The sequence below is a fragment of the Pseudophryne corroboree genome, chromosome 5 (genome assembly GCF_028390025.1).
Source record: "Pseudophryne corroboree isolate aPseCor3 chromosome 5, aPseCor3.hap2, whole genome shotgun sequence".
Taxonomy (NCBI): domain Eukaryota; kingdom Metazoa; phylum Chordata; class Amphibia; order Anura; family Myobatrachidae; genus Pseudophryne; species Pseudophryne corroboree.
The window spans coordinates 630,935,002-630,949,929 of NC_086448.1; positions in this window are offsets into that span (position 1 = coordinate 630,935,002).

A 14,928-nucleotide genomic window follows, 5' to 3' on the forward strand; every position below is an offset into this window, starting at 1 on the left:
TAGAGGGGGGGAAGGTGTCTGAGTTCCCCTGCTAAGTGTCTCTTGACATGAGCAGTGTGTGGGGGATGCAACGCGAGGAGTACCTGTTTCCAGTAGCACTTTTCCACTTTCACTGGAAATTCCCCTGGAGCAACAGTGAGGGGTGTTCTGGAGGTTGTTCCCCAGCTCTGGGTCGCCTTTCAGCACTCCTTTGGGTGTCCCTCGGGCTCTCTCCCTTTTGCGGCGGCTCCGTCTCTCTGCAGGCGGCTCACGCTGCCTCCTTCGCGCGCTGTACAGCGCTCGCTCCAGCGTCTCCCCGCCGCGGCTCTCCGTCACACTCCGGCGGCAGCGCGTCCTCTTTGCCTGGCGGGTGAGTGACACAGACCCGCTCCTCTTTCCGTCTCTCGTTCAGGCGGTCGCGTCTCTCTCTCCTGCTCTCCTCGTCACCACGCCCTTCCCCCGCACTCTTATTCTCCGCGCCAACCCCTCCTCCTGCTCTTGCCGCGCACCGGACCGGCCAATCCCCGGGGTTATCTCTTCCCGCTCTGCAGGGCCATGTTTTACTGGACGCTAGGTCCTAGTGTCCTCGGTGTGGTTTCAGTCTATTAACCCCTTCAGGGTCAGCAGCTACAGTTGCATTTTGCCAGGAGGGAGAGAAACAGATCCTGGTCACCACAGAAGTATGGGACCCATATCTCTGCGCAGGCTTTGGGACACATCATTCCTGAAACCTGCAAGGCTATTATCAAAGTACTGCAAGAAAATTACACCACACATTGCTTGTCGTATAACAAAATATTTCATTTGGCAAACTGAGTTTGCGTAGAAAAATATATGCTTTTTATTTCCAGACATAATTGTATATGCAGCCAACATGGCTGAACTTTTTAACAACAAAATAAACGTTTCATTATGCATCATGCATTATGCATTCGGACATGATAACAAAATGCTATATATAGCAACAGATGTGGTGCATTGTGATACTACACCTTTGAGTGGCACCGCAGGCAGGGGCACAATGCACACATGCAACTTGGTGCAGGTTGATGGGTCCCCGGTTCCATCAACCTGCACCAAGTTGCATGTGTGCATTGTGCCCCTGCCTGCGGTGCCACTCAACGGTGCAGTATCACAATGCACCACATCTGTTGCTATATATAGCAAGGTCAGCATTACCATTTGAGAAAAGTATAAAAATGTCTATACCTTTTTTTAAATATGTAGCCAACATGGCTGAACTTTTGTAAACAGTATAAACTTTTCATGATGAAGCACATGAAATTGCTTTGAATAAATATGTTATGTTTATTTCAAGACATAACTGTATGTGGTCAGCATGCCAACGTCAACTTCTGCAAATATTAGAAAGGTTTCATGATGCACCACATGTGCACCATTATATGTATTAAAAGAAAAAAAAATGCTATATATAACCAACTAATGTAGTACATTTTGATACTACAACGTTGAGTGGCACCGCAGGGATGGGCACAATGCACACATGCAACTTGGGGTAGAAAGATGGGTCCCCGGTTCCATCAACCTGCACCAAGTTGCATGTGTGCATTGTGCCCCTGCCTGCGGTGCCACTCAACGGTGTAGTATCAAAATGCACCACATCTGTTGCTATATATATCAAGGTCAGCATTCCCATTTGAGAAAAGTATGCCTATAACTTTATTTTAAATATGTAGCCAACATGGCTGAACTTTTGCAAACAGTATAAACTTTTCATGATGAAGCACATGAAATTGCTTTGTATAAATGTTATTTTTATTTCAAGACATATGTGGCCGACATGGCTAGATGTCAGCAAATATTACGTTTTCATGATGCACCACATGTACATCATTACATGTATAAAATGAAAAAAAGAATGCTATATATATTGCAACAGATGTGGTGCATTTTGATACTGCAACGTTGAGTGGCACCGCAGGCAGGGGCACAATGCACACATGCAACTTGGTACAGGTTGATGGGTCTCCGGTTCCATCAACCTGCACCAAGTTGCATGTGTGCATTGTGCCCCTGCCTGCGGTGCCACTCAACGGTGCAGTATCACAATGCACCACATCTGTTGCTATATATAGCAAGGTCAGCATTACCATTTGAGAAAAGTTTAAAAATGTCTATACCTTTTTTTAAATATGTAGCCAACATGGCTGAACTTTTGTAAACAGTATAAACTTTTCATGATGAAGCACATGAAATTGCTTTGAATAAATATGTTATGTTTATTTCAAGACATAATTGTATGTGGTCAGCATGCCAACGTCAACTTCTGCAAATATTAGAAAGGTTTCATGATGCACCACATGTGCACCATTACATGTATTAAAAGAAAAAAAAATGCTATATATAACCAACTAATGTAGTACATTTTGATACTACAACGTTGAGTGGCACCGCAGGGATGGGCACAATGCACACATGCAACTTGGGGTAGAAAGATGGGTCCCCGGTTCCATCAACCTGCACCAAGTTGCATCTGTGCATTGTGCCCCTGCCTGTGGTGCCACTCAACGGTGTAGTATCAAAATGCACCACATCTGTTGCTATATATATCAAGGTCAGCATTCCCATTTGAGAAAAGTATGCCTATAACTTTATTTTAAATATGTAGCCAACATGGCTGAACTTTTGCAAACAGTATAAACTTTTCATGATGAAGCACATGAAATTGCTTTGTATAAATGTTATTTTTATTTCAAGACATATGTGGCCGACATGGCTAGATGTCAGCAAATATTACGTTTTCATGATGCACCACATGTGCATCATTACATGTATAAAATGAAAAAAAGAATGCTATATATATTGCAACAGATGTGGTGCATTTTGATACTGCAACGTTGAGTGGCACCGCAGGCAGGGGCACAATGCACACATGCAACTTGGTACAGGTTGATGGGTCTCCGGTTCCATCAACCTGCACCAAGTTGCATGTGTGCATTGTGCCCCTGCCTGCGATGCCACCCAATGCCGTAGTATCAAAATGCAGCACATCTGTTGCAATATATAAGTGCTGTATGATATACTGTGCAGTATGATATACATTGTTTTTAGAGTGGCAGCGCTTTCAGGGGCATAATGCGCACATGCAGGTAGGACCAGCTCCTCCTCGTCCACTTGTCCCCCCTGTGACATCAAGGAGGTCATAATTGCGGAGGAGACGGTGGATGTGTGGCTGGCTTGGGAAGGGTAGCAGGTTTGAGGAGGAGATTGGAAAGTGGGGGAAGGGTGCGTGGATGGGTTTGGGGGTTGGCGAAAACGGGAAGGGTGGATGATTTGCTGAGGAGGGGTTTGAGGAGGATGGAAAGTGGAGGAAGGGTAGTTGGATTGGGCCTGTGGTTGCGAATACCCGGAATGATAGTTGGATGGGGAGTAGTAGATGTAGGGTAGGTGGGTGGTGGGGAACAAAAGGACAATGGGAATTGAGGAGCAGGTGCTTTAGGTTCAGGGCAGTGGACTCTCCACTCCGGTGTCAGATGCCCTGATAGTGTTTTGTACAACAGCTGCGACACCAGGCACTGGCACTCGACCTGCTGCTGCGCAGAAACCTTCCGCATTGTTTTGCTGACATACGCAGCAAAGTCGTCAAACTCGTCAGGTTTCCACAGCAGTTGGGAACGTGCCTCCGCTAGGAGAGGGTCCTTTACAAATGTTGTTTTGCGCGACTTCCTCTTCCCAGTAGGTCACGGTGGAGAAGTAGGTTCCTCAGGGGAGATGTTGATGAGGGCAGGGGTCTGGCTGAGGTCTTCTTCAGGTGTCTGTAGGGTAAAGAGAAACATATTTAGTGGATAGTCTAACTAATTTTTTTTTCTGCGCCAATTTCCTCCTTGGGACCACCTGATGCAATTATACGCAGCACTGCAAGGGAAAAAAAAGGCAGCTTACCCCTTCAGCCTCGTCCAGACTTCCCTCCTTGAACTCGCCCATCACCACCATGGACTCCTTAGCAGACCTTTTCTCGATGAGGAAGTTGAGATCCTTAAAGTACCACAACTGCGGACACATACACGTTGTCTGCACTGGCCCCTGATCTCTTGGACTCCTCCACTTTTGCGATTCTCCTTCACAAAGACTGTCCGTAGATTTGCGATCTTCTTACGGACCCAGGCCACCGAGGCAGCAGAGAAGGTGGGCTTCGAGTAGTCCACCATCCGTGTGTAAGCAGCCTCCCTCTTCTGCTTATTGCTGTAGTCCGGTGAGGACGTCAGACACTCCTCCTCACGGTACAGGCTGATGAAGCCAGAGAGGAACTCACGGTTCTCATAAGACATCTACAGAATGCAAAAAAAGGAAAATTAATAAACATGAAAAAAGTAAACTATTCAGGTTAAATAAAGTTTGTTTTCCAGTTACTGGTGTGAGTTATCTGAAATGGGTGGTAGTCATGTGACCGCCGGTCGGCTGACCGACAGTCACATGACCTCCTCCGTGAGCCCGACGGCTCACTATCCCGATGGTCGGCATGCCGACCAACAGGGACTATTTCCACTCGTGGGTGTCCACGACACCCATAGAGTGGGAATAGAACCCGTGGCGACCGCAGGTCGCCACCGAGCCCGCAGCGTGGCGAGCGCAGCGAGCCCGCAAGGGGCTTGCTGCACTCGCCCCTCCCCGCCGGGATCCCGGCGTCGGTATGCTGCCGGGATCCCGGCGTCGGTAAGGTGACCGGCGGTCAGGAGACCGGCGGTCACCCGTACTACACCCATCTGAAATATGTAATGAGAATACATTGGTGTGCAGGGTGCAGCAGCATAAAGGTGGGATGTGGGTTGCAGTGGTGCAGTATAATGGCGTTTAGGGCGCGGCTGGCTGGGGCTTGCAGAAGTGCAGCATTTTGGGCAGGGGGGCCAGTATAATCCTGGGTAGAGCAGCAGAAACGGTGGGCAGTGGTGTTAAATAACAATAATAAGCATTGGTGGTCAGTGCCACAGTATAATGGCGTTTAGGGCGCGGCCACATGGGGCTTGCAGAAGTGCAGCATTTTGGGCAGGGGGCCTGTATAATCCTGGGTAGAGCAGCAGAAACGGTGGGCAGTGGTGTTAAATAACAATAATAAGCATTGGTGGTTAGTGGCACAGTATAATGGCGTTTAGGGCGCGGCTGGCTGGGGCTTGCAGTGGCGCAGCATTTTGGGCAGGGGCCTATATAAATGTGGGTAGAGCAGCATAGAGGGTGACCAGTGTTGGCAAAGGGGAATAATCATTGGTGGCCTGTGGTATAGCCTACCTTGTGCGGTTTATAAGTGCGGAGCTCTGCAGCGTGCTTCCAGCCTCCGCTCCAGTCATGTGCGCAGTGAGGGGAAGAGGAGTGGCCAGGAAGTCATCTCTTGTCTTCACATATCGCACATCGCGATGAGATAAATTGAAAGTGGTAAAAAAACAGCATGCGATCACGCCCCGATTCGATAAATATTAAGTGCAGCACATAATATCTTGAGACGCGAGATTCGACCGGCGTGCCCACGCATCGCATCGAAAGGTACCTTAAATGTGCATACAATCCCCTGATTTCTCTGACAGATGTGGTCGAAATCGAAGGCTAGTACCGATAATCTCACAGATGTATGGGCACCATTAGTCAGGTAATCGGCAGTGGAGGACGAAGAAGTCCATTTAGATACGGTTATTTGAAAAATATCACATGACCGCACACTACGATGCTATTGGCACACCTACATGTTAAAGTCATACTGGGTAGACTCAATCGGGTTTGCCCTGATGAAGCTAATGTGAAACATGCATATGGGCATTTCATAGTGGTGCTTGCACACACACTCTTTCATTGTGTCTCTAATGCTAGATGTGAAAATGTATATATGACACTCTATGGGACATTCAAAGTGCTAGACACACTATCTTTTGTGAACAAGCATTAGGTGTTAAAACAGGCTCTGCAACCTTTGGGCAGACTCACTCACGCCACAATAACAAACTACGATACTAGATTGATAGACTTACAAGGTGTTAGATGCATATTAGACAGTATAAGAGCACCAGATGAGTTCCAATTCCCATGGCATTGAACGTTACTGGTAATTTTGAATATGAGCATTGATAAAGCTGAATATTTATCTTATATAAAACCCTTTATGAGGTCTAAGAACACTGTACGCTGTTTACGTATGAAGTACCGTAAGGGTACGCTCGTTGCGTAACAATCGCTTAGCCGTAGTCGAGACGCTCAAGCGTCACGTTCGCTCACGGCCAAGAGATCACAGGCAGGCAAGCTATTGGCTGCTGACTAACGTAATGATTCGCTATAGCGTAGCGGACGCTCGGGACCACGAGGAGATCACCAGCGGCGCTGACGCTAACAATGTTAAACCTTTAAATCTAAACCATAAACAATGTAATATGCTGTAAAACCTATGTGTATAGATAGAGTGTAAATGCAACACAGTGTAACCTTATTAACTCAAAAGCTGTATGAGCGTCACCGACGCTCTGAGAATACTTAACACTATAAGAAATACACAGATACCTGGGCTTAGGGTCCAACGCCTAATATATATATATTATGAATGATATACTTGCAAAAGAATTAATACAAATACAAATCATACACTACAATATAACATAGACTACCTAACCAGATAACTACACAGGAAATATAATACAATTACTATTTAAGAGAAAAATAAGAGAGAAAGAGGAGAAGAGAGAGAGAGAGAGAGATTTGCCCACAATAACAAGAAGATCAATATAGTTGCGGAGAAAACTTACGCACAAGGGGAAACGATCGCATGCGCCTCTGGACATCCAGCTCCCGATTTTCAGCAATGATAACCGTTGAAGAGTGAGAGCTGGATGTGATCGGCTTGTCTATTTATGCCCCACACACAATACAATTCAATGGTCCCTACAATCTCATTGTTCATTGGACACAGGAATTCGGCTTCGCATTATAACAAAAGGTCATTGGTTGATTCATACAGGTGGGCCGTGACTATTTCCAACAGCTCAGGTGGGAGGGAAACTGGGTTTCCCGCCGCATGGATAAGTAAGTGCAAATACAGTAAATGTTCATAAACTTCTTATGTCCATAACTATTCGCACGAGCGATTAATCTGCTTCAAACCAATACCGGAATATTGCTAATTAAATACTCTTCCGATGGGTACTAAACACCACTGTATTACTCCTGTCTGACCCTTCGTATCAAACAAAGAGGGATTTCTCTGTTCATGAACATTCTATATTAACCAAACTTTCAGAATCTATCAAAGGGACCATGATCTACAAAATACATTATATAGTGAAAATATGTAATGATTGAGTCGCACGCTACGATCACATAAACTCTACCGTAAATACGCATACCGTGCGCCTGCGGGTGCCCGCGACTGTGAGTATGCGCACGTACGGGAGAGCGTACGCATGCGCAGCACGGACCTGTGTGAGGTGCAAATATGGTAGTGTGCCTAGAGATATTTTTCTGACTTTGACAGTCCACCCTTTGGCAGTCAACAATAACTGCCACCTTCTAAAACATTTCAAAAAGAGAAAAATATATGTCAGGGGTTAATACATTTACATGGTTGGGTAGGGGAGGAGAGGAGAAGGTAGGAAAAGGGTATGACCTAGTGAGATAGCAGAAGCATGTGTGTATGAATCCGTGCTTGGGGGTCATGTATCATCGTGCCGTACGTGTTTTAAATCAAGCTTCGAGGTATTGCGAAGTATACATTTGAATTCCTTCTTATCCCGTGGTACGGGTCTGTGGATGGGCTGTCAAACTTTACCGAGCTCTTTTCGGCTTTGGTTATAACAAAATGGGGGAGCACATTTTAGTTGATGATACATGAATGGGGGAGATATGTGATTGCTGGTATCTGTGCCTGTATTCCCTGTCGACTATGTGTGTCATTACCTGAGGGTTGTAGAAATGAAGAAAAGACATAATTACGGTAAATGCGGTGGTATTCTATGTCAGGTAAATGTACATTCGTCGATTGAGGTCTTGTTTGGTGTCTGTTGAATGCAGTCTTCTTTGTGCTTTTGCCCATAAGGTGCGAGCAAAAGCTGTCAATGTCCATAGATTTACAAAAGTGTTGGGTTAGCGTAATTTTAAAATTTCTAGGGAAACTGGGGATCCATGGCATAGTTCATCAAAAATCTGTGTATCAGGTTGTCAAAACTTCTTCTTTAATCCCTCTGTTGTCTGTATATCGGCTCATCAAATTCCTCGTCCAAGTGGGTCTTTTTACCTTGGAGGAAACGGAAAAACAGGTGAAAGAAACGGACCGTAGAAATCGCATTTTCATCACATCATTGTTTCTACATTTGGGTCATAAATCAAGTCCATTGGAATTACAGTTTCCTCACTCCTTAAACTCATTACCCTAGTACGACGATTGCACCTCATTAAAGCCTGACCGCATCTAAATATCAAACCAATCGTTATGATAACACCTAAGATACATAGGAGAAACTTCCCAACATCCATTATGACTCCTTGAGCCCAGTCTCCTAAACCAGAGGACCAATTTCGCGGGTTCAACCATGACACCCAACCAGTCAGCTCATTACCTACAGCAGCAAGAGTGAGATTGTGTCTCCTGCGAAATTCCCACTTCAGCTGGAGAATATCGTCCATCTTTTGGTCTATGACCTCGACCGGGTCCTCTGTGCTATTCGTAATATATGTGCAACATTTCACGCCGTATTGTGTTGCCAGTGTGACACAATATCCGCCTGTCACTGCTGTGAGGTAATTAAGAACCATTCTATGCTGTACCAGTTCTGTTTTATAAGCCGAAGCAAAAAAATGGTGAACTGCTCAATCAGATAGTGATGTCACTCAGGTGCTAAAAGGGAGGGGTAATTCTGTGAAGGAAAAAACAATGGTTCCCTAATGCACACTGAGTGAATAATATTCCTACATAATAGTCAGATAATACGGAGATCTTGGTTGCGTATATCTGCAGATATAGGGTTAAGCCCCCAGGCCGATCGACAAGGCCTCTCCGTCACTGGGGGTCCCTAATATTAGGTATGGGTCCGGGGTGCAGGACCCCATAATGTCGGCACAGGTCGGCTACCCCAGGTCAGCACACAGGTGAGAGTTAATAGGGTTAATAAGAAGCACAGAAGTGCTATGTGAGTGGTGTGATTAAAATAATACAAAAATATATACAAAGTGATAGGGAAACTCATAAGTGTTAATAAAGTGTTAGGGTGTGCCGACCTGAAGCAGCCCAGCGATACCGACACAGGGGCCACCACACCCCACACCCACCCCATAAATAATTCCAAATATGTCTGGGTTGAATTCCCAGTGTAAGGCCACATGGTAATGGCTCCTACAGCATCTGAGAGCCAGCTTACCTGGGGATACCCCTGACTTCCCCCTATGGCAGTCTAGAGTCAGCAATCCCTCCTAATGCTGACCCGTTCATGCCTCTCAATACAATGCAAAAAAATGGTGAACTGCTCAATCAGATAGTGATGTCACTCAGGTGCTAAAAGGGAGGGGTAATTCTGTGAAGGAAAAAACAATGGTTCCCTAATGCACACTGAGTGAATAATATTCCTACATAATAGTCAGATAATACGGAGATCTTGGTTGCGTATATCTGCAGATATAGGGTTAAGCCCCCAGGCCGATCGACAAGGCCTCTCCGTCACTGGGGGTCCCTAATATTAGGTATGGGTCCGGGGTGCAGGACCCCATAATGTCGGCACAGGTCGGCTACCCCAGGTCAGCACACAGGTGAGAGTTAATAGGGTTAATAAGAAGCACAGAAGTGCTATGTGAGTGGTGTGATTAAAATAATACAAAAATATATACAAAGTGATAGGGAAACTCATAAGTGTTAATAAAGTGTTAGGGTGTGCACACCCTAACACTTTATTAACACTTATGAGTTTCCCTATCACTTTGTATATATTTTTGTATTATTTTAATCACACCACTCACATAGCACTTCTGTGCTTCTTATTAACCCTATTAACTCTCACCTGTGTGCTGACCTGGGGTAGCCGACCTGTGCCGACATTATGGGGTCCTGCACCCCGGACCCATACCTAATATTAGGGACCCCCAGTGACGGAGAGGCCTTGTCGATCGGCCTGGGGGCTTAACCCTATATCTGCAGATATACGCAACCAAGATCTCCGTATTATCTGACTATTATGTAGGAATATTATTCACTCAGTGTGCATTAGGGAACCACTGTTTTATAAGCCTGAAGTTCTCTTCCAGTATACCTAAACGTGTCATCATACATTTCAGTGATATTATCTAACAAATTGGCGAGCGCAGATATGTATTTATAATTCAACACTCCTCTAGCGGTGCGAGTGATATCTAACGCGATTAGAAACTGAATCCCGGTGGATTCATGGATCATGTCAGAGGCTGGATGCTCTGTTCTTTCTATCAGGTGCCGTTTAACTACGTGCTCGTAATGGGTGTGAGTATAAGGAGTTTGGGCAACACGGTGTATGTCTTTCATTTTGTCATGTGATACAGTCATTACTTCAGGCAGTACTTTTCCAATACAACACAATCCTTCAGAGTTTGGGGCAAGCCACTTATACGCCTTTCTCCCGCATATGAAATATGCATCATCGGGGAGAACATATGGGACGGAGTAGGACATAACCATATTACACACCTTCCATGTGAAATCTCCTAACCCTAATTCTTCCATCTGCTTAGTACACGTATCAGGTTGTACGATATGTGCACAGTATCCTGGTGATACCTCTCCAACTCTCGTAATCCTATTTCCTAAGGTATACCTATACCGGAAAGATTTTCCTCTACTGGCTATGTGGCGTATAAGCTCTGTATCTGTAGGCATTCTATCTGCTCTATGCGAAAAGGTCATGGTTTGATTACTCCATGACACTTCCCAATTTCCCGGCTTTCGAGGATTGGAGATGTTAAAACATAATAGGGACCTATCCACATGGTATTGGTGGAGCTTCAAACTAGGAGGGCTGGAGATATTAAACCTCCTGTCCACCGGTCTCCCACCACTTAACTCAAGTACCTCCCCTACCGTTAAAGGAAATGGTACTAGCCCTGATTTGCTATGACCTTGAGGTACTTGAGAGCATACCCAACAATCTGTTTGATTTAATACACTACCCACTAAGGAGTGATAGTCACTCAATGGATGCCGGTCCATGTGGATATTAAAACTGGACTGACATTTCTTGATGCACCCATCCTCTACTACACTGTCACAGAGTCTACAGATACAGTTCTCTTTTCAGCTAACAATCCTTCACAATGTTTACAAATAACATGACTGCTGGATCGTTTCCGGTACTCGCCTTTGCTTGGTGATTGGGTTGTTATTGGAAATTTACACCTCCGTCTTAGTCATTGGAACCTTTCTGGGTCCTTTCTCGACCTCACTGGTACTCTCACCGAAACAGACTGCTCGGGTCAACATCATGGTCAACAGGAAAAATCCATATCACAGTCTCTTGGGGCAAGTCCACCTTACAGGAGGAGAAAAGAAGAAATTTGTAATGGGGTACAGAAAATCAGTTTGAGGGGGAGAGAAACTTGTTACGATAATTAGTTCTCTCGTCTTGTTGTTCTTCTTGTTCTGCTGTCTTCTCAAAGGTGCTGTCTCTCAGTCTTCCAAACGAACATTCTGGTGATGCAATATTCCCTCCAAACCAGCGATCTTTCTGTAAGGAGCAAAAATCTTGCATTACCATTTGCCTAACTGAGGTGTGACATACCATCTTTAAAACATGAAAGCATGAGTGAGAAGAGAGAGAGAAAACAACAACAGCAAAAAAAAACAAAAGAGAGAGAGAACAATTCATATATGTATATATATAACATAACACATCAATAAACAACAACAGGGAAAAAAAACATTTTTCAAACAAACAGTTTTCAAACATTTTAAAACATTTTAAAACATTGTCAGATCATCAGGCTGTCATATCTACATGTCTAATGGTTTCCTTGCGCAGTCCCTCCCCCCCCAGCACTTCCATATTCCATTGTCTGTATCTGGACAGAATACATTGATGCGGATAGGTCATGCTGGGGTTTGGTAGACTTCTGCAAAGACCAAGTATATATGCAATGTTTGAATCCTACCAATAATCGTCAGAGATGGGGATAGAGAGAGAGAAAGAAAAAAAAAAAACATTTTTCACAAATACATTTACAACGTTTCACCTGGTCATTCCTGTGTCTTCAGGGAATGACCTCCCAATTTATTAACCGTTACCTCAGGCTTACCATCAGTCGTATGATCACATTTCTTGACTACATATCATGGGTGTGGCTCAAAAGTCTTCCTATGTGATCCCTGATTGTAATTTGGTGTGTCATATTTATGCTCGTTTTCATGTCTAGGGGGTCTGACTTTATGTGTGCTATTACAGTTGCTGGCATAATGCCCTTCTCTTTTACAAAGATAACAAACCCGGGGCTTCTTCCAAGTGTCAGTGACCTGAGGTTTTGGTTGATTTGATGCCTCCTCAAACGCTCGGATGCTCATCACCATCAACCGCTTTCCCTGTGCTTCCCTGCTTCCTTGGATATCATGGTTATGTTGTTGTCTAGGGGATTGATATGACTTTTGTATTTCTCTTGATCTACAATCTCTCGCAAAGTGTCCCTTTTTATGACAATTGTAACAGACTTCCACATTTAAATTTCTCGCAGGGGTTTGGGGCTTATGCTGGAGTGGTCTTGTGGTTAGGGCCTGTATACTTGCGGCCATTAATTTATCACTTTGTGACTCTCTGTATCTGGTGATATTTTGATCAATATCAATAGCGGCCTCTCTTAATGCGGCCACCGAGATATTTCTCCAGTTTGGGTTGGTGGTCTGTACCCTTGTACTCAATACCTCCTTTAAACCATTCATTAATACCTTAACCGCTATTTCTCTATGCTGTGCGCATGTTTTGATGTCTGTGATCCCAGTGTTCCTAGCCATTACTTGCAGTGCTCGATTGAAATAACTGGAGATACTTTCCCTTTCGTTTTGTCTTATGGAGAAGATTTCATTCCACTTGACAACGGCAGGGAAATATACTTCCAACTGTTAGTTTATCTGCTTAATACATTCCTGATTGTGTTCCTCAGTTTGAGGTACTTCTGTGTCTAATTGACAATCAGTAATAAATGTCGCAGAGTCAACACCGGAGGGCAAACATGCCCTCAGCACTGTCCGCCAATCTTTGTTGGTGGGTTCTGTTGAGTTTCCTAGTTCTTTAATGAACCTTTGACATGCGACTAGATTTTTTCGTGGATCGGGAAATTCGGACATAATTGATCTCAATTCGGTCCGGGACCAGGGACAGCGCATTGCACTGTCCTGGACGGGAATGGTTCCCTGATCGTCAGTCTTCCCATTGGGGACTGTGATCACCCTGACAGGACTAAACTCAATTACATCACCTTGTTTTGGTCTTACAATATGGGGTACATTTGTTTGTGCGTGATATAAAACATTGTACGTACCTGTGGACACGACCTCACCTGACCCTCCGTTAGGGGGTTTGATTATTGCCTTTACCGATTTGGTCGCGTCCACCTGGATGTCTTGTGTGATGGCTGCTGGAAGTGGTGCCGACATCGTGTTGAGTTCACTTTCTTGCTCGTATTCCTGAGGGAAGTTTGACATGGGGTGCAACTTGCACGGGTTAATAGTTGTACATTTAACAGCATTACAATTATCATTGTTATGTTTATTACACTTATTCTTATCATCTATACTACAGTTGCTAAGTGTGTTTTTATTGTTCAACATTGTGCCTTTCTCCGCAACCATAATCCTCTCCATTGCCACATCTCTCCTCCCAAGATGAGAGTCAGGTATGTCAGTTAGCTCTTTTTGCATTTCACTTTCCTGTTGCCATAACTTTAAACAATCATAATGTTTGATCCGTCTCTTTGCTGGTTCAATAAGACCTATCCTTCTCCTTAGATTTAGTAACACTTCTGGGCTAAAGCTACCTATTCTTGGGAATTTCTCCCCGTCCAGTACAGTCATTCTTTCCCATTCATCACATAAAACCTCTATGTGTGAACCGTATTTTTCACACATTACATACCTGGCCGACCCGATTGGTCGGTTTACTAAATCAACCCGAACCGAGGTTGATCGCCCCCTACCTGAACAACTGGCCCCCATAACTTGCAGGTGTTGCTTTTCTTCAGCGAACCCTTACAAAAACCAAGATGCCCGGGGCAGGCTGGCGGTGAAGTTTACCGAGTACTCCACTCACTTCTCGCCCACGTTGGCCAGTAACACAATCACTGTATCCAGAGCTGTTGTACCCAACCTAGGGCCCCTGTGAACCTTTATTTACTGGGGCGCGTTCCCCAGCAAGTATCGGTTGTTGGATAGTTCCTGAGTGACCAGCGAACTTCCCTTAAAATAAAAAAAATTACACAAATCACGTTAGAATGTACAAATAGCGTTTATGACCTTCGTACACAAATAGTACCGGTCAGGTTTACTAATGCACACAATTACGTGCGGTACAATCGTTCAGCACATAAGCAACTAATCTTATGTACTGAGCGACCAACGGAATCGAAAATTACGGCTGCGAATTCCTTCAGCCAGAGCTTGTATGGCCTATATGGGTGTTGCACCAACCCTTTTAGGTGTTGTGCCTGTGGACTGTATAGCGGACTTCCTTGTCTGCTGTACCTGAACCTGCTGGTCTGCTATGACCTCCTGGTCTGTTACAGTATGACCTCCTGGTCTGCTACACTCTAATGCTCAAATTGTATGTTTTAACCAGGGATGCCTCCCTAGCCACCATGTACGTCACTTACACGTATGTACCTCACGAGAACTCGACTTTTCTTGTGGTTCAACCTCAAAAATTGTAAAAACAAACACTCACTCACCACATATACACTTTTGTTTCTATTTCTATTTCTGCGCAGAAATTTCTCTTTAGACCAGATGTGTTACAAATTAGGAGA